Below are 26,684 nucleotides of genomic sequence, written 5' to 3'. Positions count from 1 at the left end.
CCTATGGGTGACATCATGGCTCCAGGAATTGAGAGCCATTGTCAAGCGCTCCCTTACACAGAGATGTGATCAAACTGGAGCAGATTTAAAATATGTAAGTTCACAAATATTTTCTACACAGGTTAGGCAGGATAGATAGGTGGAGAGGGAAGGGAACATTTTTTAAGAATAGGCAGGGCTGCTGTCAGAAACCACTGGGCCCCATACAGCCAACCTGACAGGGCCACCTTCAAACCCCCCCCCCCCCCCAGTTTACTATGCCTCAGTTATTAATGAACACAGTGAGTGATCAGTAATGATAACTCATTGTGTTCATTCATGAAAGGAAGGGTCTGGTTAATGTGACATATTTATCGGACCGTTTCCCCCACTCTCCATCCTGAAGAACTTATTGTGTACTATGCAGCTGGAAGGAAAGGAGGGAAGCCGGCACTGTGGGGGCCCTGGCAGCTGGGTGAATCAAATGTGCACAGGGAGGGTGATCGGCGTGGGGGGGATTACTGGAACCAATCCCCTGTAGGGCTCTCCCTGCAGCAGCTGAAAACCAGCAGGAGGGAGAGGAGAAGAATCCTGCTTTCAGAGGTTGCAGAGAGAGCCATACAGAGGATTAATTCCAATAATTGCCCCCCCCACCGTGCCGATCACCCTCCCTGCCCACATCTAATTCACCCAGCTGCCTGGCCCTCCTGCTGGCCTGGGCCCCGTACGGAAGGGCTGGTGGTACCCCCTTATCCACAGCCCTGAAAATAGGTATAGTTAAGCTGTTCTTCCATTTTAAAGTATGCTAAATGCTAAAGCATCTGCACACCGCCATAGAACTAGCATTTTCATAAGGAGAGGTCAACAGTAGTAATGCACATGTTTCTCTGCTGGCAGGCTGAATTAATCACTTGCCTACTGGGCACTTATACCCCCTTTCTGCCCAGGCCAATTTTCACCTTTCAGTGCTGTCTCAACCCTCTCTCCTCATTGGACAGAGAGGCAGCAGTGGGAGACATTAGTTCCCGCTGCTGTAAAACACAGCCAGTGAGGAGAGAAAGTAGGGCAGGGTTGAGCCATCTTCTGTGTGTCAATGGCCACACAGAGCTGGCTTGGGAGCGAGCATGGGGGAACTCGGCAGAGGGGGAGGTCAGGAGCGCCGGCAGGGGACCCCAGAAGAGGAGGATTGGGGCTGCTCTGTGCAAAATCACTGCACAGAGCAGGTAAATAGGACTTGCTCAGGTAAATAGGACTTATTTAAAAAAAGCCTTTATAACTTTAATTGTTAGAGAGGTAAAAAGCTCTCTCTAGGAGTGAATTTACAAATCCCTGCATTTAATGACATAACCAACCCAACAAATTTATATTTATGTTTCATATACCCAATGACATTATTAAATTGCCTGTAAATTATCATCCCATTTCCTACTCAGTAGTCCCATGTCATAGTTGGCAAACCCATGTCCTAATCAGTAGCCCCATTTTTTTAGTCCGCAGTTCCATTTCCCAGCCAATAGTCCCATTGGGGACCTAGTTGGTTAGGGAGACTGTAGGTGTTCACCTTTTCGTTTTTCCAAAAATAGCTAATTTTATGTTTTAAGTTCATCACACATATTACAATTCTAATGTACAATCTCCTGGGGTTCTATATGCTATGTTGTATAAGAACCTACCTGATTGGTCTCAGATTAATTGAATAATTTGGCTAGGACATTATATACCATAGTTTTGGTAAATTGATTGACAAGGTGATTATATGTATGGTGACTTTTACAGTGAGTGAAGTCCGGAGTAGCATCCTTATAACACTTTCCTGACTTCATCTCTTCCTGCAGCCAGTTAATAAGCCCAGCCTTCAGTGTTACATGGATTATATTCATTCACCATATTTTGTGCACACTCCTAAGCTCTTACTTGTTACAAAGCAATACACAACTACCTAGTGGCTTGGAAAAATTCCTTATAACCAACAAGCTGCCCACAGGGTTAACCCATTCATAACAAACAGCAGCTCCCTGGTACCCCACTGTATTTATCATAATGTCAGTGCCATTTCTTCTGCAATGATTTCCAGCTTCCACAGGGATCCCATGGGTATGGTATATGCACACTTACTTTGGTTGCAAGCTGTCAATACATAAACTTCAGCTTTAAAGTGTTACTAAACCCACAACAGTAAAATCGGTCTGTATATGCAGTAAAGTAAAAAGGCCATTTGATCCTGTCTTCTCTGCTCCTCCTCTTGTTCAAACGTCCACGTCTCCTGATACGACAGACTAAACCCCTAGCCATTCTGCAGATGCTCAGTTTAGTGTGTATTGCTAGAGTTTTTTTTTTCTTGGGAGAATGCATGTGATCAGCATAGGGCCAATTAGCATTGTCCAGATAGAGGTCAGGGGTTTTGCATTCTCCTAGAGCAGAAATAAAACTCCTCCTACAATCTTTAACCAGTGCTAAGCTGGACACTGATAAAAGTCAGAAGACTGCTCGAACTTCTGAGAAAAGGTATTTAGCAGTTTATATTTACTAAAATAATTGCACTTCCATGCTCTTTGTACTGTGGGAGACTGGATACAGTGAATGCAGGGTCCTGGGTTTAGCAACACTTTAAGTTATATATTCAAAATTGCTTTTAATCCTAAACTAAGCCCACGCTGTAAAAGAAGATACTTACCTTTCCAGCAGGCCATAAATTAAAATGTCAACACTCTTGCTGCCAGCTGCAAGTATGAGTCACTATTGGGTTTGTGAGCCATTTAGTGAGATCAGGGGCCACAGTTGAGCAACCACTGCATTAGAATGTTCACCGGTCGGTCTGAAAACAAACATTTTCAAACCAAGTTCTACTGGTGTATGGCCAGCATAGAGAAGAACTCCAGAAATTGCATTACCTGAAAATATTACTTTGGGTCAGCTTGGTACAATCTTATTCTTCATAAACCATTTCTGAAGGGCCACAGGAGATGCTGCAAATGACTGAAGTAGTTTGTGCTACATACAGTATGTGATGACCTATTCCAGGTGGGTGCTTGGAGGACTTCTTGTGTCTTGCACTAAACACAGCACCTCGACCATTCAGGAAATGCCTTATTTTTTTTTTCAGATAATATAAGGCAATCGATCCAAATCCTCCAAACTGATCTGTAGATGAACTCCAAACTTCTGCTCTTTTTCCACCTCAGTGAGCTGCAGGCTGGGCAATTCCTGCATCATAGCTTACGTAAGCAAAGAGGCAGATTGCAGGTGGGAATGACCTTACTATTTGCAGCTTTGACCAAATTTGAATATTGTCCTTGCTATAGGTGTAGGCCATTTATGTACCTCATGAAGCCTGACTGGGAAACTTCTAGGACATTGCTAGGGATGTTGCTAAGAGAGGCCCAGCTGTTACTCTTCGACGTCACCATCACAGCAGCGAGCACTTAAACTATGAGGTCAGAGCTACAACATCCGGGCAGAGAAAGTGCATGTGAGCGGGCTTGATTTAGAGAAAGAGCTTAATCCTGTGATGGTGGAGGTGAACAGCAACAGTTTATCAATGTCCTAGAAGTTTTCCAGTCAGGCTTTATGAGGTACTGGGTGTAAAAGACCTACATATATAGTAAGGACATTATGCAACTGTGGTCAAAGCTGCACAGATTGCTGTTATCTACAGACATTCCTGCATAGGCACTTTTCTGGTAAAGCCTCATGCACACTTAAGTTTAAAGAAGAATACTGCGATAAGCAAAAAAAAAATCACCCAATAGTACACCCCCTACCCAGAACACTAAACAGCTAAGAACAATTTCCTTACCATTTAGGAGAAAAGTCAAGCTGAATTTTCATGACCTCATCTCTGTAATTCAAAAGATAACAGCATCTGCTCTGCCAAGGAGGCGGTTTAACAGCAGGGATTACAGCATATCCTCTCCTCCCTCTCTGAAGTAAAAATAAACTACAATTCCCATCAACCACAGGGTATTGTAGTGAATGTGGGCAGGTACACTAGGCCTGTACATGTCGAATGTGCCTGAGAGTCTCGGTCCACCCACCCCTGCAAGTGGGGCTGAATTACATCACTGCTTCCTGGAGAAAGAACTACAGAAGGGATGTGCCAAGACCAATGACTGGAGGCATAAGAGGCATAGCAACTACTGGTCTTACAAACCAGAAACCAGAGAATTAACGGTTTGATTTGAAAATGAATAGACTATTTCAGAGCAACAACAGAGAACCAGAAGATGGATGACATAATCAGTGAAGGTAGGAAATAGGCAACAAGGACAGTTTTTGCCTGAAGATCTACTTTAAAAATGCTGCTTTTACAGGTGTCTGGGCTTTTTTTCCCCTCTGCCTCTAAACCCCCCTCCATATTAACCTATGTTTCAATGCACACTATAGGTGGTATACACAAGTTTAGAGGCAGAAAAAAAAAATGATCACTTGTTCGTTCAAGAAGGGAGTGTTTTGGCAGAAAACACTGACATGCCTAAAGGCATGTAAACACACCTAAATGCATGTTAATTCTAGGAGTTTTTAGTGCTTGAATGTTTTTTCATTTCAATGGCCAGGATAAATGAATAGTCTGGTCATTTATGTGTGTTTCCTGTGTTTTTCACATGGACTTTTTGGATTTATTTGGCTGTTTAGTAATTTTGCACCCCCCAAAAAAACATTATTCCATTTTATTTTGTATGAGTGTGTGAAAATTATTCTTGGAGGTCTTGGCGGCCATGAGGAAAGGGGTCTGCTGGGCCTGAGCTATGTGGACTAGAGTGCTCTGCCCCTCTCAGGAGCCTTGTGCCAAGGGAGGTCAAGGAAGAGGCCATTTCTCCTCAGGAGAAGGCACATTCTGGAACACCCAGTGCTGCAGGGTTGTTTCTCAAACAGACTTTTTGGGTTCAATTAGCTGTGTAGCATTTTTGCACCCTCCCAAAAACTAATTCTGTTCTATTCTGTATGAAAATTATTCCTGGATGTCTCGGCGGCCATGAGGAGAGTGGTCTGCTGGGCCTGGGCTAATTGGACCAGAGTGCTCTGCCCCGGCCAGGAGTCTTGTGCCCAGGGGGGCCAGGCATACCATTTCTCCTCAGAAGGACATTCTGGCACATCAAGTGCACCTTTTGTGTTTTTCTCACACACACTTTTGGGCTTTATTTTGCTGTTTAGTAATTTTGCAGCCCTCAAAAAACTCATTCTATACTGTATGAATATGTGAAAATTATTGCTGGAGGTCTTGACAGCCATGAGGAGAGGAATCTGCTGGGCTTGTGTGGACCAGAGTGCGCTGCCACTGTCAGGAGCCTTGTGCCCAGGATGGGCAGACAGGCCATTTCTCCTCAGAAGGAACAGTCTGGCACATCCAGTGCACCTTTTGTGTGATTTTCACATGGACTTTGCTATTTAGTAATTTTGCACCCCCAAAAACTCATTGTTCTGCTCTATTCTGTATGAAAATTATTCCTGGAGCTTTTGGTGGCTATGAGGAGAGGGGTCTGCTGGCTCTGACCCATGTGGACCAGAGTGCTTTGCTCCTTTCAGGAGCCTTGTGCCCGGGGGGGGGTCAGTGAGGAGGCAATTTCTCCTCAGAAGCAACATTCTGATATACCCAGTGCTGCACCTTTGTGTGTTTCTCACATGGATCTTCTGGGTTTATTTTGCACCTCCAACAAATCTCATGAATCTGTTCTCTATGAGTGTGTGAAAATTACTCCTGTAGGTCTTGGCGGCCATGAGGAGAGTGCTCTGTTGGGCCTGGGCTATGTGGACCAGAGTGCTCTGTCACTGTCAGGAGCCTTGTGCCCAGGTTGGCCATTTCTCCTCAGAAGGAACAGTCTGGCACATCCAGTGCAGCTTTGTGTGATTTTTACATGGACTTTGGCGTTTTATTTTGCTGTTTAGTCATTTTGCACCCCCCCAAAAACTCAGCCATGAAGAGAAGGGTCTGCTGGGTCTGACCTATGTTGACCAGCTTGCTCTGCCCCTCTCAGGAGCCTTGTGCCCAGTGGGGGGTCAGGGAAGAAGCTATTTCTCCTCAGAAGGAACATTCTGGCATTCCCAGTGCTGCACCTTTGTAGACTTTTTGGGTTTAATTTGCACCCCCAACAAATCTCATTACTCTGTTCTATTCTCTGAGTGTGTGAAAATTATTCCTGGAGGCCTTTGGGGCCAGGAGGTGAGTGGTCTGCTGGGCCTGGGCTAGGTGGACCAGAGTGCTCTGCCCCTGGCAGGAGCCCTGTGCCCCATGGGGAGGCAGGTAGGACGCGTTCTCTGGCACACCTATGTGTGTTTCTCACACGGACTTTTGTTGGGTTCATTTTGCTGTTTAGTCATTTTGCACCTAAACCCCCCAAACCTGACAGTTGTGCTGTGTTCTGGATGAGTGTGTGAGAAGTGACAGGCAGACACAAGCGGCCAGCATCGCACTAAACACACCACACGTGCGGTGTGAGGAGAGTGCAGCGTGCACACGCAAAGAGCGTGCACGCCGCTGAGGGATACAGGGGATCCAGCCTTTCCTGAGCACCAGCCGCGGCTTCCAGTCTCATCCCATTCCTCAGCAGCGTCTCCCCGGACACCGTTCAACCGGCCGGTGTGTCAGTGCGGGGACAGGTTGGTGAAGTGTGGGCAGCCTCATCCCCTCACCTCCCTCTGTCACAGCTCCCGACAGGCAGTCATGGCTGTGCTACTCTCGCTGGGTCCTGTGACTGGAATTGGGGAGCACTCCCGCTAAGCTCCAGCCATGCCTGTGAGGTGCACCGCTCTGCAGTTCCTGAAGCGGGGGGCAACTTGCAGAGAATTTGGGGTGCAGAGTCTGTGAACTGTGCATTCATTGACATGCAATTGGGGTGCTCTGCCCTGTTCAGCCTATAAAACCAGCAGCCATGTGGCCCTAGGGCACCCCCCCAGGAATCAGAAGAGGGTCCCCCCACCATGGAGCCCCCAGCAGAAAGTCCATGCCGGGCAGCTGAATACCTGAAGGAGCTGAACAAGATCATTGAGACCCAGCAGGAGCTCCTGGAGAGGCAGAAGAAGAGGATCGATGAGCTGGAGGACCAAGTCAGCACCTTGTACAATGAGAAGAGCTCCCTCCAGGAGGAGCACAACAAGCACCTGGCTACTTGCAGGCTGCAGCACCCAGTCCCTGGAGGGACCTCCCTGGGCTCCATTCAGGAGAATGACAAGTGAGTGCCTATCTCTTCTCCATTCACTGCCAACTGATGCCATTCTCAGGGGCAGAGCTAGGGGGCGCCCTGACACCTGTTGCTGACTCCCCACCATGCATTTTGTGTCTCTACATTGCTGTACCATGTGTAGGTGAATTAGCTTCTCCTCCACCAGGGGGCAGTGTAAGTAGCAGATCAGGTATTGTGTTAGGTGTGTCATTTGTGTGGTTGGTGTCATTGTGCTCATGTGGTTCTCTGGGGTTACCGGTTTGGCTTTAGGAGGAGACCTTTATCATGATAGCAACCTGTAGTAAACTGTTTTTTTCATGCTGGTGTTGAATTAAAAAAGGATGATCTGGAATAACTCAAAAATATTGGGTATTAACTGGGTAAAATAGGTTTTCTGCACACATTTTCTTTATACCAGTATATGAAGATGTACAGACTGGTCAGGACAGAACATTCCCATCATGTATTACAATCCTTCAGGTGCAGAGCAGACAACCGACATCTTCCAAGCTTTGATATATAGAAGCAAGGTATGAGCTAACAGGTCCAAAACTGTCATTCTGATGAGTTTGTAACTCATAATAAATATGCACAGTGCTGCAGATTGGACTTAATTTGCTTCCATCAATATATGTATTTCAAAGCCATTAACATTACATGTTAGATGTAATTGAGTTTTCAAGATTACCATTTCATAAAAATAAAGATCTGTTAGATGTATCCCTTTTAAAACCAGTAAAGGACAACTTAAATATCACAGAACAAACAATACATAAGAAAGCCACAAATACATTTTCCATACCTATTCTTTGTATACCAATATATGTATTTCAAAGCCATTAACATTACATGGTAGACATGGTTCAGTTTTCAAGATGATAGTATGTAAGAATATAGATCTGATTGATGTATCCCTTTAAAAGCACTAAGGTACAACTTAAATATCACAGAACAAACACAAATAGTAGATAAGAAAGCCACATGCCATTTTCCATACATATTCTCTGTATACCAATATGTGAATTTCAAAGCCATTAACATTATTTGGTAGGCACAGCTCAGTTTTCAAGATTACCATTCATAGGAATATAGATCTGATTGATGTATCTCTTTAAAAACCATAAGGAACAACTTAAATGACATAGTACATAAGAAAGCCATAAATACATTTTCCACACATATTCTCTGTATGCCATTATATGAATTTCAAAGCTTTTAACATGTTAGATGCAATTCTGATTTCAAGATTATCATTGATGAGAATATAGATCTGATTGATTTATCTCTTTAAAAGCAATAAAGAACAATGTATATCTCACACCACAAATATACAATACATAGAAAGCCACACCTAAAACACACTACGTTCAAAACCCAAGAATACGCCAGTGATTGCTGTGGTGGAACAATTACATTCCAACAGTAATTAATATTGTTTATAAGATGGTAGAGATCACCCAGTCAACAAAACAATGCTCACAATATTAGAATAACATAAAAACCAGAACACACAAGACATTTAAGAATCTGTTTCATTTCCAATGAAAATGGTAAAGCTTTTCATCTCAGGAATTCTAGTATTAAATTCAAGATATCCCATAAAAAGTATATTTCCCAAGTTTATTGTGTTGCTCACTTGAAGAATTTTACCTAGGTTCTTTCTTTACAGACTGTTCCATAATACTGTATATGTTTATTTAGAACAGTCATTTCTTTTGTTGCTGTTAAAATGTTTTATTTTGGGTAATTTAATGTTAAAAATTCAATGGCAAAGAAAAAATGGAGGAAATGTACAGAAATGTAATGAAAGAATCACATGATGTCTCAATTGTGACCAGTTACACTTGACACCACTTTCTAAATGTAGTTGCAAAAATCACAGCTTGAATGTGATTGGCTGCTGTGCAATGCCTAGCTTTTCCTTTCTGTCAATATTTATATATCAGCCTCTTTTATGTTTACAGGTGTTGGGTTTTCCAAAGGATACTTGTCTACTAAAAACAACATGGTAGATCTAATGCTTCATGGCAATTAAAGGGATTGTAAATCCTCCCCTTGTTAAATAACCAATTCAATTTAAATAGAAATGAAAGGAAAACATTATAAACACCTTTTTTTTTTATCCCTCTCCTATAAGTGATCACATTCCCTCTGTTATCAGTTGCAGAGCTGTTGTTAAGAGCTGAGAGAGGAGAAATAGCAGCACACTGATCTTCCCAGTGAAAGGCTTTTCAGGGGGTTGGGGGTGTCAGGACATGTCAGATCATTGGAGGAGAGCAGGCTGAGTTCCCAGAACAGCTAGAGAACTGACCACGCTGTACTCTCCTGTCTAGTGTGGTCAGTTTTAAATAGGAAGCAGAGGGACTGGAAGAAACCCCAGGGATTTCACACAAAGGAAGTGATACAAGGAAAACAGGATGCTTTTTCATACAAGTACAATGTTGGGTTTACAGATGGAAATCTTGCTGAAGATGGGAAACATTTATCATACGTTATACCTGCTCTTTTATTTGACAACTTAAATCTTATACTGGGGTTACAATACCACTAATTAAATCCTGCCCAGTATTGAGTCTGCATCAGCAATTTATTGGCAATTTGGCTCTAAAACTGGCATTTATTTAGAATATCCACCAAGATGTGCTATTTCAGTTCTGAGTGAAGCACAATGGGCCCTGACTTCAAGTATTTAATGAATATTCTAATATAGGTATTGGCTGTTCCCTTCACCTAGGTTTTGGGTGTTCCCTCTCCTTCGTCTTTTTCGTCCATCTCCTCTAATTACATTCTCTGTAGTATAAAATAAATATAACATCTAGTAGGGACAGTGGAAACCCCTCCTAATGGTTACAGCATGTGTTCACACCCAGTAACTGAAGCACAGAATCCCACCAATACAGTATTCAAGACATGTAAGAAATAGTCACGTTTTAACTTTCCAATATCCACCCAAAAACTGTAATATTCGTTTTGAATGGATTGACCCTTTTAATGAGAATACAAAGGGTGATAACTATGCGTAAAGTGCCGTTATCTGTAGAACTGGTCAGATTTCCATTTGCTGTTGTCATTTCAGTTGAGATGTATTTTGATTATCTGCTATGGGTTATTGCACTTTCCACTTATTATTTATCGCATTGCCTTATTGAATAATGATTTTTAGTATACCCATTCCTTTCTCTGTACAGACATGGGTTGGGAGTGCTTGCTTTAGTAGAAAGAAATCCTGAGGCTTTGGGTTTACTTCAAACTATCTGTAGACCAGAAATCCTGCTGGCTAGATATCTGCTGCTTGTTCCACAGGTTTCATCCTCCTAACGGGGCAGGTGAACAGACTTGAAATTGTGACACATAGAGGTTTATTTACTAAAGCTGGAGAGTCCAAAATCAGACTCCCTTCTACATAGAAACCAATCCGCTACTAACCTCAGCTTGTTCAATGAAGCTTTGGCAATGAAACCTGGAAGCTGATTGGTTTCTATGCAGAAGGGAGTCTGATTTTGCACTCTCCAGCTTTAGTAAATAAACCCCATAGTGTTGCGTGGACAAGTTGGCACATACTGTTCATGCACACGAAGTGTTGGTTCTTCCTGTCTTGTTAATGGTTATGGAGTGTAACCTCTCTCCTAGATGAATTCTTTGTCTCTGTCAGTGTTCTTGGATCAGAATGTCATTTGTGGCAGCATTGTGAATAATACATTCTGTTATCATCAACTGATACATGGACTGTTTCACACAGGCTGTGGCAAGCCGTGTTATTTCATACTATAAGGAAGTCTCACCATCTGGTGTTTTGCTTAAGGGTTCATGCAGACACCAATATTTCTGATCTATCACTATGAATAAATAAATATTGCATACTTCATGGGAATACCTGCACATCAATCATTTGTTTATTTGTATTAGTCTGGGTTCATGTGCGCGCAAATATTTATACGAGGTTAGTGTGTTTCATCTTCCCAATCTAATGATGGGAAGAGATAGATGAAAGCATGTTAGAGTAATATAATATGCATAACATCAATAGGTATCATGAATCCTTTCCATGTATATATGCAATACAAAATGCATTAATAACCGATGGAAACGCACCTTAGGTCCTTTAGATCAAATCCAGAATATTACAAGTTTGTTTACCATAGGCAAACACAGGTAAGCCTTCTTAAACAGAAATATCTGAAAGTCTCGCTTCCATCACAAATCCCTAATGATAATGGGCTTATTTTTACTTAAGGATAATAGGGAGACACAATGCAAACAGTTCTTTTTTGCCCCTGCCCAACTGTGCATTCAGAACTACTGATTCACAGCACAAATACGGCCTTCAAATGTTACAGCTTAAAAGCTGCATGTAACTGTTTTTAAAGAGAACCTGTCACTAGACCATTTCATCAACAATCTTCCTATAAGATTATATGTGCAGTTAACATATATTAGGTACGATATTTACCTGTAAAAGCCTTCTTTTTGTAGACATCCCTGAGACTGCTGATGGGTACTACCATCTTGAATGTGATGTCAGCAACCCTTGCAGACTCAGAGCTGTCACTCAAATGACAGTCTATAACAGGGATCAGCAACCTTTTCCACATCAAGTGCCATTTTTACAAGAATAAGCTGGTGTGCGAGTGAACAATAGTGCACATTAGTCTATATTATTTTCAATTTTTTGCATTCAAAGTTCTAATTAATTAACTGCTGCACCTTCTGACCTGAGATCATATTTAAATTATGATTGTTTAGTCTTTAATACCAGAAATCATCAATTTACATATGCATACACAAACCCACAGCGGCCCTTGTGGTTGAAAATAACACTTCAAAAGTTACCATAGGCGCTTTATTAGACTCTGACAAATTGATTTGCGCCATATACACTACCTTGTTGAACCCATCTGCTCTTAAGCTGGAACACAGGGTTATAACTAAATGGGAACTGGACCTTGGGGAATTTGAGGATAACAATTGGGAAGAATTATTAGACAATTATAAGCTTGTATCCCCCAAGGTTGTATATATTACATAAGGCTCACCTGACTCCATTTTGTGTATCCCGGTATAAGCCCTCTCACAGCCCATTATGTCCTCTTTGCATGATACACATGGGTATATTCTATCACCTTATATGGTCCTGCCCTGTCGTGCAAACCTATTGGTTCCAGGTCATCCATTTCTCGCATGACCACATGGGTTCCCCCTTAACCTTGGATCCAAAAATATGTTTACTAGGCCTCCTTCCAGATCCTGACATGGATATATTTCAAACCACATTCCTTCACGATATATTATTCTTTGCCCATAAATTCATAGCCAAGAACTGGATGCAGGCAACCCCTCCCATGCTGGAATCTTGGGTGCGTGAGATGAATCTCACTCTTCCCTATAAAAAGCCTATTTACCTCAACCGAGCCCCACTAAATATAATACGGTTTGGGACAGATGGCCTGCAGTAGTGAATACCAGTGTTTGAGAAGTCCCTCCTTTATTGCCTCAGAGACTTTAAACTGCATTTATCAATCCAGCATGATAGATGTATCAATTTCCTGTTCCTACTTGTACTTTTGCCCTCCACAATCACAGAGTTCATAGCTTATATTTGTACACTTTATAATTTTTTACTTGATGTCAATTTGATACCATGCGCACTTGGCTTATTTCTCCTATGTGAATTTTTATGCTTAATATGTACATTGCAACAATTTTTTGTATAAAGTTGTTTTTGAATGTGAAAAAAAGAGTTACCGTAGGCACACATCTGAGCACCTTCTGGCACATACTGGCCTGGCATACATATTAACAAAAATGCTTAGCTGTGGAAGAAGTTGCAGGAGAGAATTGGAGACAGATGCCATCAGTTCCTGCACCGTCACCCCCCGGCTCAACCCCAGCTCCTGCACCGTCACCCCCCCCCGGCTCAACCCCAGCTCCTGCACCGTCACCCCCCGGGTCAACCCCAGCTCCTACACCGTCACCCCCCCCGGCTCAACCCCAGCTCCTGCACCGTCACCCCCCGGCTCAACCCCAGCTCCTGCACCGTCACCCCCCGGCTCAACCCCAGCTCCTGCACCGTCACCCCCCGGCTCAACCCCAGCTCCTGCACCGTCACCCCCCCCGGCTCAACCCCAGCTCCTGCCCCTTCACCCCCCCCGGCTCAACCCCAGCTCCTGCCCCTTCACCCCCCCCGGCTCAACCCCAGCTCCTGCCCCTTCACTCCCCGGCTCAACCCCAGCTCCTGCACCGTCACCCCCCGGCTCAACCCCAGCTCCTGCACCGTCACCCCCCGGCTCAACCCCAGCTCCTGCACCGTCACCCCCCCGGCTCAACCCCAGCTCCTGCACCGTCACCCCCCCCCCCGGCTCAACCCCAGCTCCTGCCCCTTCACCCCCCCCCGGCTCAACCCCAGCTCCTGCCCCTTCACCCCCCCCCCGGCTCAACCCCAGCTCCTGCCCCTTCACTCCCCGGCTCAACCCCAGCTCCTGCACCCTCACCTCCCCGGCTCAACCCCAGCTCCTGCACCCTCACCTCCCCGGCTCAACCCCAGCTCCTGCACCCTCACACCCGGCTCAACCCCAGTTCCTGCACATCTTAGCTCAACCCCAGTTCCTGAATTTTTGCACCCCTGCTCATCCCCAGTTCCTGCAACTTCACATCTCAGTTCAGCCCCAGTTGCACCTCCACACCTCAGCTCAGCTGCTGCACCTCCACGCCTCAGCTCAGCCCCAGTTGCTGCACCTCCACGCCTCAGCTCAGCCCCAGTTGCTGCACCTCCACGCCTCAGCTCAGCCCCAGTTGCTGCACCTCCACGCCTCAGCTCAGCCCCAGTTGCTGCACCTCCACGCCTCAGCTCATCCCCAGTTGCTGCACCTCCACGCCTCAGCTCAGCCCAAGTTGCTGCACCTCCACGCCTCAGCTCAGCCCCAGTTGCTGCACCTCCACGCCTCAGCTCAGCCCCAGTTGCTGCACCTCCACGCCTCAGCTCAGCCCCAGTTGCTGCACCTCCACGCCTCAGCTCAGCCCCAGTTGCTGCACCTCCACGCCTCAGCTCAGCCCCAGTTGCTGCACCTCCACGTCTCAGCTCAGCCCCAGTTGCTGCACCTCCACGCCTCAGCTCAGCCCCAGTTGCTGCACCTCCACGCCTCAGCTCAGCCCCAGTTGCTGCACCTTCACGCCTCAGCTCAGCCCCAGTTGCTGCACCTCCACGCCTCAGCTCAGCCCCAGTTGCTGCACCTCCACGTCTCAGCTCAGCCCCAGTTGCTTTACCTCCACGCCTCAGCTCAGCCCCAGTTGCTTTACCTCCTCAGCTCAGCCCCAGTTGCTGCACCTCCACACCTCAGCTCAGCCCCCAGTTGCGGCACCTCGGCTCAGGCCCCAGTTGCTGCACCTCGGCTCAGCCCCAGTTGCGGCACCTCGGCTCAGCCCCAGTTGCTGCACCGCCACACCTCGGCTCAGCCCCAGTTGCTGAACCGCCACACCTCGGCTCAGCCCCAGTTCCTGAGCGTTCATTTTTTTTCCTCACAGAAGCACTTTGCATATGTAAACAGTCTCCATCGACAATAATAGGATTCCTCTTGTCGAGCAACAGTCAAAGTGTAACAAATCGCACAGGTGTAATAGGGACTTATCCTTTACCTTTAACAGGTAAAAAAAAAAGGACATAATCTGACTATACATGATACTACTGACCAATCCCATGAAATACTAAAGTACAGGGCCATATTTAATACTGATGGGACCCTGGTCAAACATTTTCTTGGGCCCCCCCCATAACATTTCGCTCTCCATCTGCTCTGAGGCATACAATAAATAGCAGTTAAACTCAAATCAGTTGTAAGTATTGGTTAAACCTGCAGTTTTTTTAAAGATTTTCTTGAAATAGAGATCTGCTCTTCTTTAATGGATGAAGAACTTTTGGTCAAGCATAACAGTCATATGGGGGTTTATTTACTAAAGCTGGAGAGTCCAAAATCAGACTCCCTTCTGCATAGAAACCAATCAGCTTCTAACCTCAGCTTGTTCAATGAAGCTTTGGCAATGAAACCTGGAAGCTGATTGGTTTCTATGCAGAAGGGAGTCTGATTTTGGACTCTCCAGCTTTAGTAAATAAACCCCATGGTGTCAGGTTCTGTCCAGTATACCCAGTATCTCCAGCACCTCCATTTATTGGCTGCTATATTTATTGCATTACTTACAGTATTTCAGTAGGTGTAATTTGGCTCAAATCACATAGTTTGACTTGTCCATGAAATTGTCCTGACAATACACCATTTATGTAAAAAGTAGGCTGCTGTGCTCCTTGGCATTTACATGGTAGACTTTGTTTTGAATACATGATAGCCATATAAAAATGATCAATTTACAATGATAAAGACAAGCTTTTAACGTAATAAAAAGGGACAACTGTTTTGCCTTTAACACCAGAAATCCTCAGATTACATATGTGTACACATACACAAACACACAGTGACTCTTGTGGTTGAAAATAACAGTTTAAAAGTGACTATAGGCACACGTCCGAGCACCTTTTGGCACATCTTGGCCTGGCATACAGATAAACAATAAACAGAAATGCTTGGCTGTGGCAGAGGGATCAGGAGAGAAGAGAAGACAGATGCAATCAGTGCCTCTAATCTGAGAAAGGATTAAATTATTGTATAATATTGCCAGTAATGGTCAGACTGTTAGACTGTGTAGGGGGGAGATTTGGATTCAATGCAAACCCATGGTAGCAGAATTCAGTATTCTCAAGGTTCGCAGATCAAACACATTTGACCAAAGGCTTTGCATGTTGACCAACAGAAATAAGGAGCAGCCTATAATGCAGTCCATATTCTTTGCCCCGGTCAGCTAAATCACGAGCCAGTAATTTGAAGGCATGCATAATCCAGCGTTCTTTCTATAAAAAGGATGGGCTCGTGGTAGCCATATTTTCAGTATGTGTTGGATTTTCAGGTCTGTGTATGGAGAGACACTATTTTTATTTATTTTTAATTTTACCATTAGTACATTCCCCCCATGGCAGTGCCCAGCATACCAATGGCTTTTAACAATATCTATTCAAACGGCTAGTACTCAGTAACAAAATTTATCTCCCATAGATTTCAAAGAAAGTTACAGTGTTTGCACACTTCAAGCAAGATTCATTCATCCCTAGTAGACTGTCCTATAAATTTTTTGGGCAATTTTAAAGTCATTAATAACCTACAGTAAATAACACAGATCATCTTATCACTAAAGCCCAGGCTAAGGAGGTAGAATTAGCTCATTTGTTTTACCAAATGGTATGCTCAAAGCGCAATGCAGACACAAGTGATCAAAAGGCAAGTAAGCAGATAATGACAAATGATTGTTTTACCTTGTTCGATAATGATATTTATAATGGCATTTTGTTCATAAGATCAATAAAGCTGGTTTGCAAATGAATGTTTATTCACCAAAATTACATAAAATAGTGAATTCTGAGCTAAATGCTGCTGAATTTAATACATCTGTACATTAATTCAAACTCATATTCAAAATAGGATCACATTTTTAAATGAACATGCTTCAGTAGTTTTAAAACCAAAAGCAAACATTCATTATATTGCAGGTTACCTGTTCTTAGATGGGGTGGCTGCATTAGTTTTCTTTTTTAGGCCTTCTTTCTATTACTTTCACCTGGTGATCTGGCCAGTAAGTCTGTTGTTTTTCAAAAGCATAATCTTTCTTGGAGATGTAGAAGTTACAGATATGAGACAAACAATTTACCACTGACAGAGGTGCTAACAATGATAAGCATTTATTCATTTATGTAAAACCTTTATCAAAAAAGTAAAAAAAAAACTCTTGCTGTAACTGTTTATGAAGTGTTATCAGGAGTTTGGCTTCAGTTTATTATTGTATCTAAATCTGCTAGCACATCTAACACTCCCCTCCCCCACTAGACAACGGTGCCCCCTGTGTAGGCAGTAGGTGTGTTACTAACCATATTGCCAGGAGAAAGCAGAGAGAAAGGAGCCTGCAAAAAAATAAAAACCAAATGCAGTCACCGCATATAATGATTGGTAAATTGCAATATATTACATTTTTGGGTTTGGGCTTAATACCACTTAAACTGATTTTTGTCCGTGCATTTAGAGATGCAGGTAGATGTTATGATTACTCACTCTTATTTAACCAGCTCCAGTCTGGGCAAATTCTGACATTCCTTTCCTACATGCAAACAGTATTTTTTTTGCTAGAAAACTACTTAGAACCCCCAAACATATATATTGTCACACAATATTTGCACAGTGGTTTTTTTTCAAATAAAAATTGGAATGTACAAAAACACATTATAATACTCAATTGTTTGGTGAAATACAACCCTGATTCCGAGGTCACTTGGCCTGTTAAAAGTCCTATCAGGCTTTTTTTTTTTTTTTTTTTTTTTTTTTTTACTGTGGGTCCCTCCTAACTTTCCTACCAGACCTAGATATGTATTTTTTGTTTTGTGTTTATTTATTTATTTTTTCTTAACCGCTTTCCGACCGCCTTATAGCAGATATACTGCTACAGGGTGGTACGAGTGTGTATATATACGTGATTTTGCATTTCCGGGTAGGGGGCGTGCACGTCCCACTCGCGCCGCCATTCGCAGGCACGGCTGTCAATCACTGGGTCCCAGACGGTGATTACTCGGCGGCGCCCGGTGATTGCCTAGGATCTCTGATGGGGAGGAGAACTGTATGTAAACAATACAGTTCTCCTCCCTGTCAGCTCGTTCATACCGCTTTGGATGGCTGTGCACAGCACAGCCATCCAAAGCAGTGTGATTACATTGAAGCACAAACACAGAGCTTACTGTGAAACAGCACACAGTTAACCCTTTTGATTGCCCCTCATATTAACCCCTTCCTGCCCAGTGCCATTAGTACGGTGTCAGTGGTTTTTTTTTTTGCACTGATCACTGTATTGGTGGCACTGGGGATGTCAGTTCCCCCCCAGTGTCAGAATGCCCGCCGCAGTCCCCCTATAAGTCGCTGATCGCCAACATTACTAGTAAAAATTAAAAAAAAATTAAATTTTTTGTAGCAAAGACATGTAGCAGAATATATTTTGACCTAATTTTATGATGAATTTTTGATTTTAACATTTTTTTAATGGACATGTTTAATAGCAAAAAGTAAAAAATATTGTTTTTTTTTTTCTCAAAATGGCCTGGTCAGGAAGGGGGGTAAATCCTTAGGAGGGCAAGTGGTTAATATTCTTTTATTATTATTAACATTAATATTATTATTTATTTATTTTTTGGGGGGATAGTATTCTCCCCTCTGTCTTCGGCAGTGTCCAGCAAAAAACTGCATAAGGTTGCAGTGTGAGCAGCCTTATATAGTGTGGGGTGGGAATTAGCTGTGAGCCATGATTGGCCAAAGACACCGTGACTTTGGCCAAATATGGTTCTCACAGTGCATTGCTTTTGGTGAGTCATGGCTCTTACAATGTACTATGAGAGTGCAGTGCATTGTAGGGCACTCAGTGGGTGAACAGCCCAACTCTATCCGCTAATAATGATTTTAATGTATTTTTAGTCAAAATGGCAATTTGATAAACATTTGCGCAATTATGGCAGGGCCTAAAAAAGTCAGTAGCACATATTTTTATTCTAAATGTCATGTGCTTTCAGAAAATATATGGTTTGGGGGGTCTTCTACTAACTCTGAAAGTTGTAAAGGAAAAATAACCTCAGGTTTTTAGAGTAAATTGATTTTATTTACAGTTTTGCGCACCTTCAGTTTTCACCATTTCACAAAAAGGCGCAATTTAAAATTTACAACTATTATTTTTTAACGCAATACAGTTTTAGCTTTTATATTTAGTGTGAATTTAGCAGGAATTTTGTAAGTTTTTCTGTGTTTTGTGTCTGGAAATAATGATTTTAGTGTATTTCTTAGCAAAATTATTGTTTTGATAAATATTTGCACAAGTAACACATGGCCTAAACAAATCAGTAACACCCTAATTTTTCGTCTAAGGATGCTATGCTTTCAGACAATGCATGGTTTGGGGCTTCTTCTACAAACACTGAAAGCTGTAACCAAAAAATAAAAAAACAATGGAAAATTAACAAAAAATGGTCTGGCCACTTGAGTTTAAAATGGAGCACAGGGCTTGGCAGCAAAAAGGTTAAAAGCTGCATCTAAAAATTGTCCAACAATTTTAAAGTAATGTTCCTTAGCAAGTGCAAAGGCTTTAAATATCATAATCTACAGTACATAATACCATCAAAAGATTCTGAGAATCTGGAGAATCCTCTGTGCACATGGGACAAGGCTGAAATGCAATATTGAATGCCCATGATCGTTTGGCCCTCAGATGACACTGCATTAAAAACAGGCATGATCCTGTGATGGACAGCACTGCATGGGCTCAGGAATTCTTCCAGAAATCACTGCCTGTGAACGCAGTACGCCATTGCTTCCAAAAATGCAAGGCAAAGCTCTTATTGTGCAAAAGAAGTAATTTATGAACATGATCCAGAAACGCAACTATCTTCTCTGGACCAAAGCTCATTTAAAATGGTCTGTTGCAAAGTGGAAAACTGTTTTGTGCTCAGGCGATTCGATATTTGACTTTTCTTTTTGGCAAGGACACCACCTTCCGGCTTTTTATGAGTGCTCAGTTCAAAAGCCCATATCTCTGATGGTATGGGGGTGCATTCATGCATATGGAATGGGCAGCTTGCACATCTAGTTAGCTGCTGAGATTACTTTTACTTTATGCAACATCACTGACCCTAAGAATAATGATTCTTCGATTATCTCTGTAGCGATGATCGAGATATCACCCTTCCCATCCAAAGACATAGAGGTACATCCTATAGACCAGTGTTTTTCAACCTTTTTTGTGCAAAGGCACACTTTTTTCATGAAAAAAATCACGAGGCACACCACCATTAGAAAATGTTAAAAAAATTTACCTCTGTGCCTATATTGACTATATATAAAGTAATTCTCTTGAATAGGAATCAAACACAAAGAAATTATTTTATAATTACTTTATTATGAAATAATAAAGTATTTTATAATTGGACCCGGGGGCCGGACCAAGAGTAGATGAATGATGTGTATGTGTCATCCATAGTAAGTATAGTAATATTCCCCCATAGTAAGCATAGTAATTAATCCCCCATATAGTAATTCATCCACCATAGTAATTCATCCCCCATAGTAATTCATCCCCCATATAGTAATTCATCCCCCATAGTAATTCATCCCCCATAGTAATTCATCCCCCCTATAGCAATTCATCCCCCATAGTAATTCATCCCCCATATAGTAATTCATCCCCCATAGTAATTCACCCCCCATATAGTAATTCACCCCCCATATAGTAATTCATCCCCCATATAGTAATTCATCCCCCATAGTAATACATCCCCCATAGTAATACATCCCCCATATAGTAATTCATCCCCCCTATAGTAATTCATTCCCCATATTAATTCATCCCCCATATTAAGTCCCCAAGCCCCCCCTGTGTCAATTCACTTACCTTTGCGCCGCGCGTTCCTCTCGCCGTTCCGGTGTAGGTCTCCTATGAGGATCTGTCCCCCTCGACGTATCTGCGCATGTGCCAGTTTCAGGCATTAGCAGCCGATCGGCAATCTCCGGCACATGCGCAGATACGTCGAGGGGGACAGATCATCCTGACAGTATCACGCTCCGTGGGCCGGATTAAAAGGTCCGCCGGGCCGTATACGGCCCGCGGGCCGTAGTTTGCCCGTCTATTTGTGAGCCGAGGCAATTTTTCCCACGGCACACCAGACAATATCTCATGGCACACTAGTGTGCCGCGGCACAGTGGTTGAAAAACGCTGCTATAGACAGCAAGTGGTTAAGCGTTGGTTACATTGATAATTAGTGGGTCCTGATTGACATAAAATGGAGAACTGGGGAATCAAAAGGTAAATATAAGGTTAAAAATAGACTTCTGTATCAGCATTATGTTTTTTTAAGGGATAGAGTTATTTCCACTCAGCTACAAGATTGGGAAGGTATGTTGAGGTCCCACTAAAGGCAAAACTTTTTTCCATTTTGGATAGAGTAAGGAAGAGTGATAACCTTTTGTCAGTTTTATTTTTGCCATCAGTGTTCCATTGGGGAGATTTCACTTCACCTCCTGTCCCATAGCAAAAACATGAAGTGAGAAGTAATCCCTGGTTGTCACCAGGGTTCCCAGAACTAGTATCCCAATTGGAAGCTTTCTCTTCTACTATTATTTTGAGGATAAACTAAAATTCAGGTTTTCTTTGACTTAGGGCCGGTTCACACTACGTGTTTTAGTTGCTTTTTTTCTGCATCCAAAATGCACAGAAAGTAGGTTATATGGTTGCCAATGTCATAGTTGACATCAGTGCTTGCAGTTCCAGTGCATTTCAGTTGCAGAAAAAAAGGTATAACAGGCTGCATTTGTTCTGCACAGAACTGTACTGGAATGCAGTAACATGCACTGGAACGCACATGTCCCTATTTAAACTCAAACAAAAGAGAGGGGAAAAACTGGAATGCATAAAAAACGCACTGGAATGCGTCAAATTGCACCGGAATGTGCCAAAAATGCACAAGTAGAAACGCATCTGGACTGCATTTCTTTAATGTGAATTGGCCCCTACACTTTAAGTGATAGTGGTAAATGGGATCAATAGACAGAGTACATCTCCCTAACAGGGGCACAGGCACCAACAGAAGTTTTAATCTCTCTCCACTACATTAAATAAAATTAAAAAAAAACTTTTTTTTGCTTTAGTTATACATTTAAGTGTGAATGACACCACATTGCACCAATTCATGTAATTGCAACAGTGTTAATGAGCCCTTAGTGTTTGTGTGTTAACACATTCTTCAGTCCATGGTGGGATTCAGGGCAAGAGGTAAAATATGGTCTCTGGGACATGGGCTTGGCTATCTGGGTTAGTCTAGGGTTTTGTCTTTGAGTCCACAAGGGGGATGTACAGAATCACATTACAGTGGAATACTAAATATATTGCACACATGGCATTTTTTGATGAAAGAATGTGTGTTGAGGGCCCATTAAAAATGAATGGGTGCACTCCCAAAATGCGTGCACATTGCATTTGAGTAACGTGCCAATGTGAACTGGCCTTCTGTACTGTATTAGTCGTCTCTTCACTTGAGTTGTGGGTGACAAATTCACTTGAAGGTTATTTTGTTTGAATTGCTACTGTGCATAGAAATGACCATCTGGGCATTTTATGGATATAAAAGCAAACCTATTTTAACATTACAATAGTATATAATGTGGGATATCATAGGTATGACTGTGTTTATTTCAGTGATCCCTCTTGTTCGAACTCTTGTAACAGTTTTAGAATTTTCTGCTTCCTATTTGTTAGTCAAATGGTACAGCCACAGGTGTCCAGCTTTAATATAGCACCCAACTGTGCAGCCGGCAATAAAAAACCTTGGAGGTATAATAAATTCACTAAATGGGAGTTATCACATGTGAAAATAGGATCTTTATTCCTTTACAGAGAACTTTTTTCCATTTTCCAAGAAAAATAAAACGTATTCATAGAAAGAGGCAGAATATAGCTCAGGGGTGACTATGTGAAAAAAACATGTGGTAATGGCTAGGATAAAAGTGTTTTTCATCTATTATGCCAGTTGTGATATTAGTTTGATAGAGGATCTATATGAGTATTTTGTCACAAAGTGGGGGAGTGCTTTTCCAACCCCCATGGGCTCATGAATCTCAGGACAAGGTTTAGGCTTTTAGAGGTTTGTATTCTTTTAAGCATAAGAGGAAAGGAATGGATGGAAGAGACAAGAAAGGGATTAGTTAAAGGGTTAGTTCATATCATAGGAGACCAAGCAGAAGGCAGTGATGGTTCATTAGACTTATTGCCACGTATTATCTTGTTTACCTCCCCAAAGAGTTTAGTCTTTGTTCTCTATGTTTTCAGATTTGTCTTACTGGTACCTGTACCTGGAGGTAATCTACTTCTTCTTCCTACTGCAAAACTCACTGCCTTTCCTATAGAAAGGGCTTACCATGGCTTTCCCTGTATGTTGCAAAAGAAGACTTGTAAGATTCTAAATCTGATTCAAAGGCATTAAAAGAATCTTACCTTACCAAATGTTTTTTATGCAAACCTAAATTAAATTGCCTTAAAGTGCCTCTAAAGCCAAAACATGTTTTTTTAGTTTTGGGTAGAGTTGTAACAGTTAGCAACCCTGTTTTTGTTACTGTATGTGTCCCCTCTTGGGATGCCTTCTCTTTTTATTCTGGTAACCATTCTCACTGGAACTGTAAAATGTTGAATTGTCACTGGAATAGGTACAAAGAGAAAGTCTACCAATGAGAACACTTGTTTTTGGTGACAACTCTCTGGAGGAAAGAAAAGGGTTTCCCTAATTTTGAAGTGTTCTCCTTTCACTTCAGTGCATGTGAGTGATAAAAGCCAAAATCCGATGGACAGAGGCCCTCAAATTTCTGTAATCTGGAAAATTACGGCCACTTATATTGATAGGTTGTTGTGCAACACATACACCTAGTATGCAGTGATTTTTTTCCTAGGTAAGCTCCCAAAATCCTTCTTTTTTTTTTTTTTTTTTTCCCCTGCTGTTACAATAGATGTAATGATTGAAGGAGCGTGGTTGAGGAAATTATATTCTTTAAAAAAAAATGCATTCCTCATCTGTATAAAGAAACCTGGGGTCATATGGTTAATTGATCTTAAAATGCTTTTACAGTTTGGAGGTAGCCTACATTATATTGATTAAATGCATTTGGTTGCAGTGGACATTGCATTGTTCTTTGGAAAAATAGTTTAAAGAAGAATTAAAGGCAAAACTTTTTTTTTTAATTGTGGAAAGAGTAAGAATTATAACCCCTATCTGTTTTTAATTTGGTCCCATTGGGGAGATTTCCCATCACTTACTGTCTCATAGCTAAACCAGTAAATGAGAGGAAAGTACCAAAGTAAAGGAATCCCTGGCTGTCACCAGAGCTAGTGTCCCCATTGGAATATTTCCCTTCTAGAGAAGGCGAATATCCCAAAAGAGGGCACAGGCAGTTCTATTTTAAACTCTTGACTTTACACATTTGCTGTACCTAACTGAGGAGTTGGATCTTCTAGTTGACACGCTACCACAAAATATGCTTAAATAATTGAGTAAGGGAAAGGACATGGCAAAATGACTGCGGGGGTTGGAGATATATACAAAACCACACTGTTAAAAAATGCTGCAATTGTGTTGCTTTTATTGCTATAGGGATAAACTCTGGGAGTGTGTCCAATAGGGGCAGAGAAGTGGCAAATTAAGAGAAACCTGTATCAGGGAAATATGTAGTCTGCCATTGCTGACCTCTGTTTCTGAAAATGCTAGCTACCTTGCTGGCCCTCAGTTCTCTACCTTCTGAGTCACTGACATGGAAAAAATGCATAGATCCGGAATTCTAACTGCATCTTTGTTACAGGTCAAAGACTCCAAAGCATTAATCTAATGACAGCCAAGTAATTAGCAATTTTAAAAGTGCCCCCAAAAACGCATCATTAGCAGAATCAGCCCCGACACTTGCCAGCACGTGCATTTAGCCCCTATGCTTACCTCCCCCTTCCCTTCCCCCAGCAAGTGCAGTTTCAGTAGATCACTGTCACTTGATACATTGCACACAAAACTGCAGGGTTAGAAAGATTAGGTCTGATCTCTGCTAGCACTAGCAGGTAATTTTTTTTTTGTAGCGGTTCAAAGATTCCCTGACAGCCAAGTGCTCTTTTTTCCCATGAGTCGCAATAAATTTAGTGACCAAAATGTCCAACGAAAGGTACTCTAGTGAAGAGGACTACAGGATTCTGAGTATGTCAGATGAGAGTGAATACAAATACAAACCTTTAGGTAGCAGTGGCACCCTAACAGATAGCTCAGACGATGGAGTAGAAGTCCCTGCTAAGGTCAGGCGAACCCGACCTCGTTCCCAGGTTGCTAAGGTGTTCGCATTGCATGATGATTCTCATATGCAGCAGAGTGCCAGTACTAATGGCCCACTACCTTTTGGTGAACTGGCGAGCATCAGCAGCCTAGTACGTTTTGGTCTTTTTCAGGGTGGATTTGATTTAAATCAAACTGATTTAAATCACTAGTCAGTAAGGCTTGATTTAAATCATAGTTTTCTACATAAAGACTAATTCTTGCTGGTATAACTTTAATATGCAAGTAGATGAAGATTTTTAGAACAACAACTTTTCATATTAGTTTTTTTATCCCCAGTTTAATAGGTTAATCATTCATATTTGGACAACTTTTCTGTTGTATTTAGGAAGGAGAAAAATAATCATTACCTTAATAACAATTTAAATAGATTTATTCAACTGAAACAATAACATTACAGCGTATGTTATTTGCTTAAACAAACATCCATGTTTGTTAACTAATTTGGCTAAACAAAATATATATATTTTAAGAAACTTAGACTGTCAGCCCTTCTTCCTCACACTTAGTTTCACTTTCTTCTTGTGCAGATCTATTCCACTCCAAACAATCAGAAAAATATTGTTTCTATTCTATTCACTGAACTTCTTGAAACTTAGCACTGAAGGGGTTGATTCTGTATTCATAGGTTTGTAGAAGTTAGGATTAAGGTCTTTTTCTTAACTCTGTTCATGTTATAACATTTTTGCTGTGAAGAAGAGGCATGTGATCTCCGCTGAGTCAAATTCAGTTTTGAGAACTGCAAAAGTAAACCAAGCATCTGTGATAATATCTTGTAGGCAGAGAAACTGCCCAATAATCTTACAAAAACCTCTGGAAGAGCATGACATTGTGAATGGATTAATGGAATTTATTTACCAAAAAAATTAAACATATACAGCCTTATTCTACATAATTAAAAAAACAATCTTTATTTCATGATGGAATAACCTTTGGATGGTAATATATTTTCCTCAAAAAGCATTTTATTTAAAAAAAATCTGATTTTAAATAAAAAAAATTGATTTTTTTTTTTTTTTTTTTAAATCATTGATTTTTATCCACCCTGGTCTTTTTCATACCAGCACTGCAGTATCACTTGGTGATGCGGTCCCATAAGTGCAGTACAAGCTGGTGTGGTGGCTAGCACAAATAGTGTCCTGTAGCCACCAAGAATTTTAACTCAGGCCCGTAGAGCCCATAGTGTTCTTCCGAATGTGCTTGCAACTCCTGATTGGCAGCCCACAAATTCTGCAGTACCCATATTTCCTCCATTCACTGTCCAACTCGGAATTCAGGTGGAATCAACAAATGTAACTACTCCCCTTGATTTATTTGATTGTGGACCAAAGCAATTTATACACACAACAATATATCATCGCCAACCCAAATTCAAACGTTGCCAGACCTTTTGCATGGAAACCTATTTTGGTTTCTGAATTACATTTTTTGGGGGGGCATAACCCTCAACATGGGCATTACTAAAAAGAATGTGTTGCGGTCATATTGGTCCACAGACCCGATTCATCATATTCCTGTGTTCTCTGCCATGGCCAGGCATAGATCTGAGAATATAATGCAATTCATGCATTTCAACGAC

The 26,684-nt window shown here is 42.0% G+C and overlaps 1 long non-coding RNA gene and 1 pseudogene across 1 annotated transcript in view; one reads left to right on the top strand and one right to left on the bottom strand.

Annotated features, from left to right (window-relative positions):
- The first annotated feature begins 6,435 nt into the window (after nt 1-6,435).
- Nucleotides 6,436-26,684, top strand: part of LOC149461137 (uncharacterized) — a 221,747-nt gene continuing 201,498 nt past the window's right edge. The window contains exon 1 of the long non-coding RNA XR_016312941.1: nt 6,436-7,145. This is a non-coding gene — a long non-coding RNA (uncharacterized LOC149461137). The remainder of the gene's footprint in view (nt 7,146-26,684) is intronic.
- LOC149461138 (uncharacterized) overlaps nt 13,105-26,684 on the bottom strand; it is a 187,631-nt pseudogene continuing 174,051 nt past the window's right edge.

Source organism: Staurois parvus, unplaced genomic scaffold, assembly GCF_062004578.1.
Source record: "Staurois parvus isolate SC_StPar_1 unplaced genomic scaffold, SC_StPar_1.0 ptg000209l, whole genome shotgun sequence".
Taxonomy (NCBI): Eukaryota; Metazoa; Chordata; class Amphibia; order Anura; family Ranidae; genus Staurois; species Staurois parvus.
Note: the sequence above shows the minus strand (reverse complement) of the source record. Positions and strands in the feature narration are given on the sequence as shown.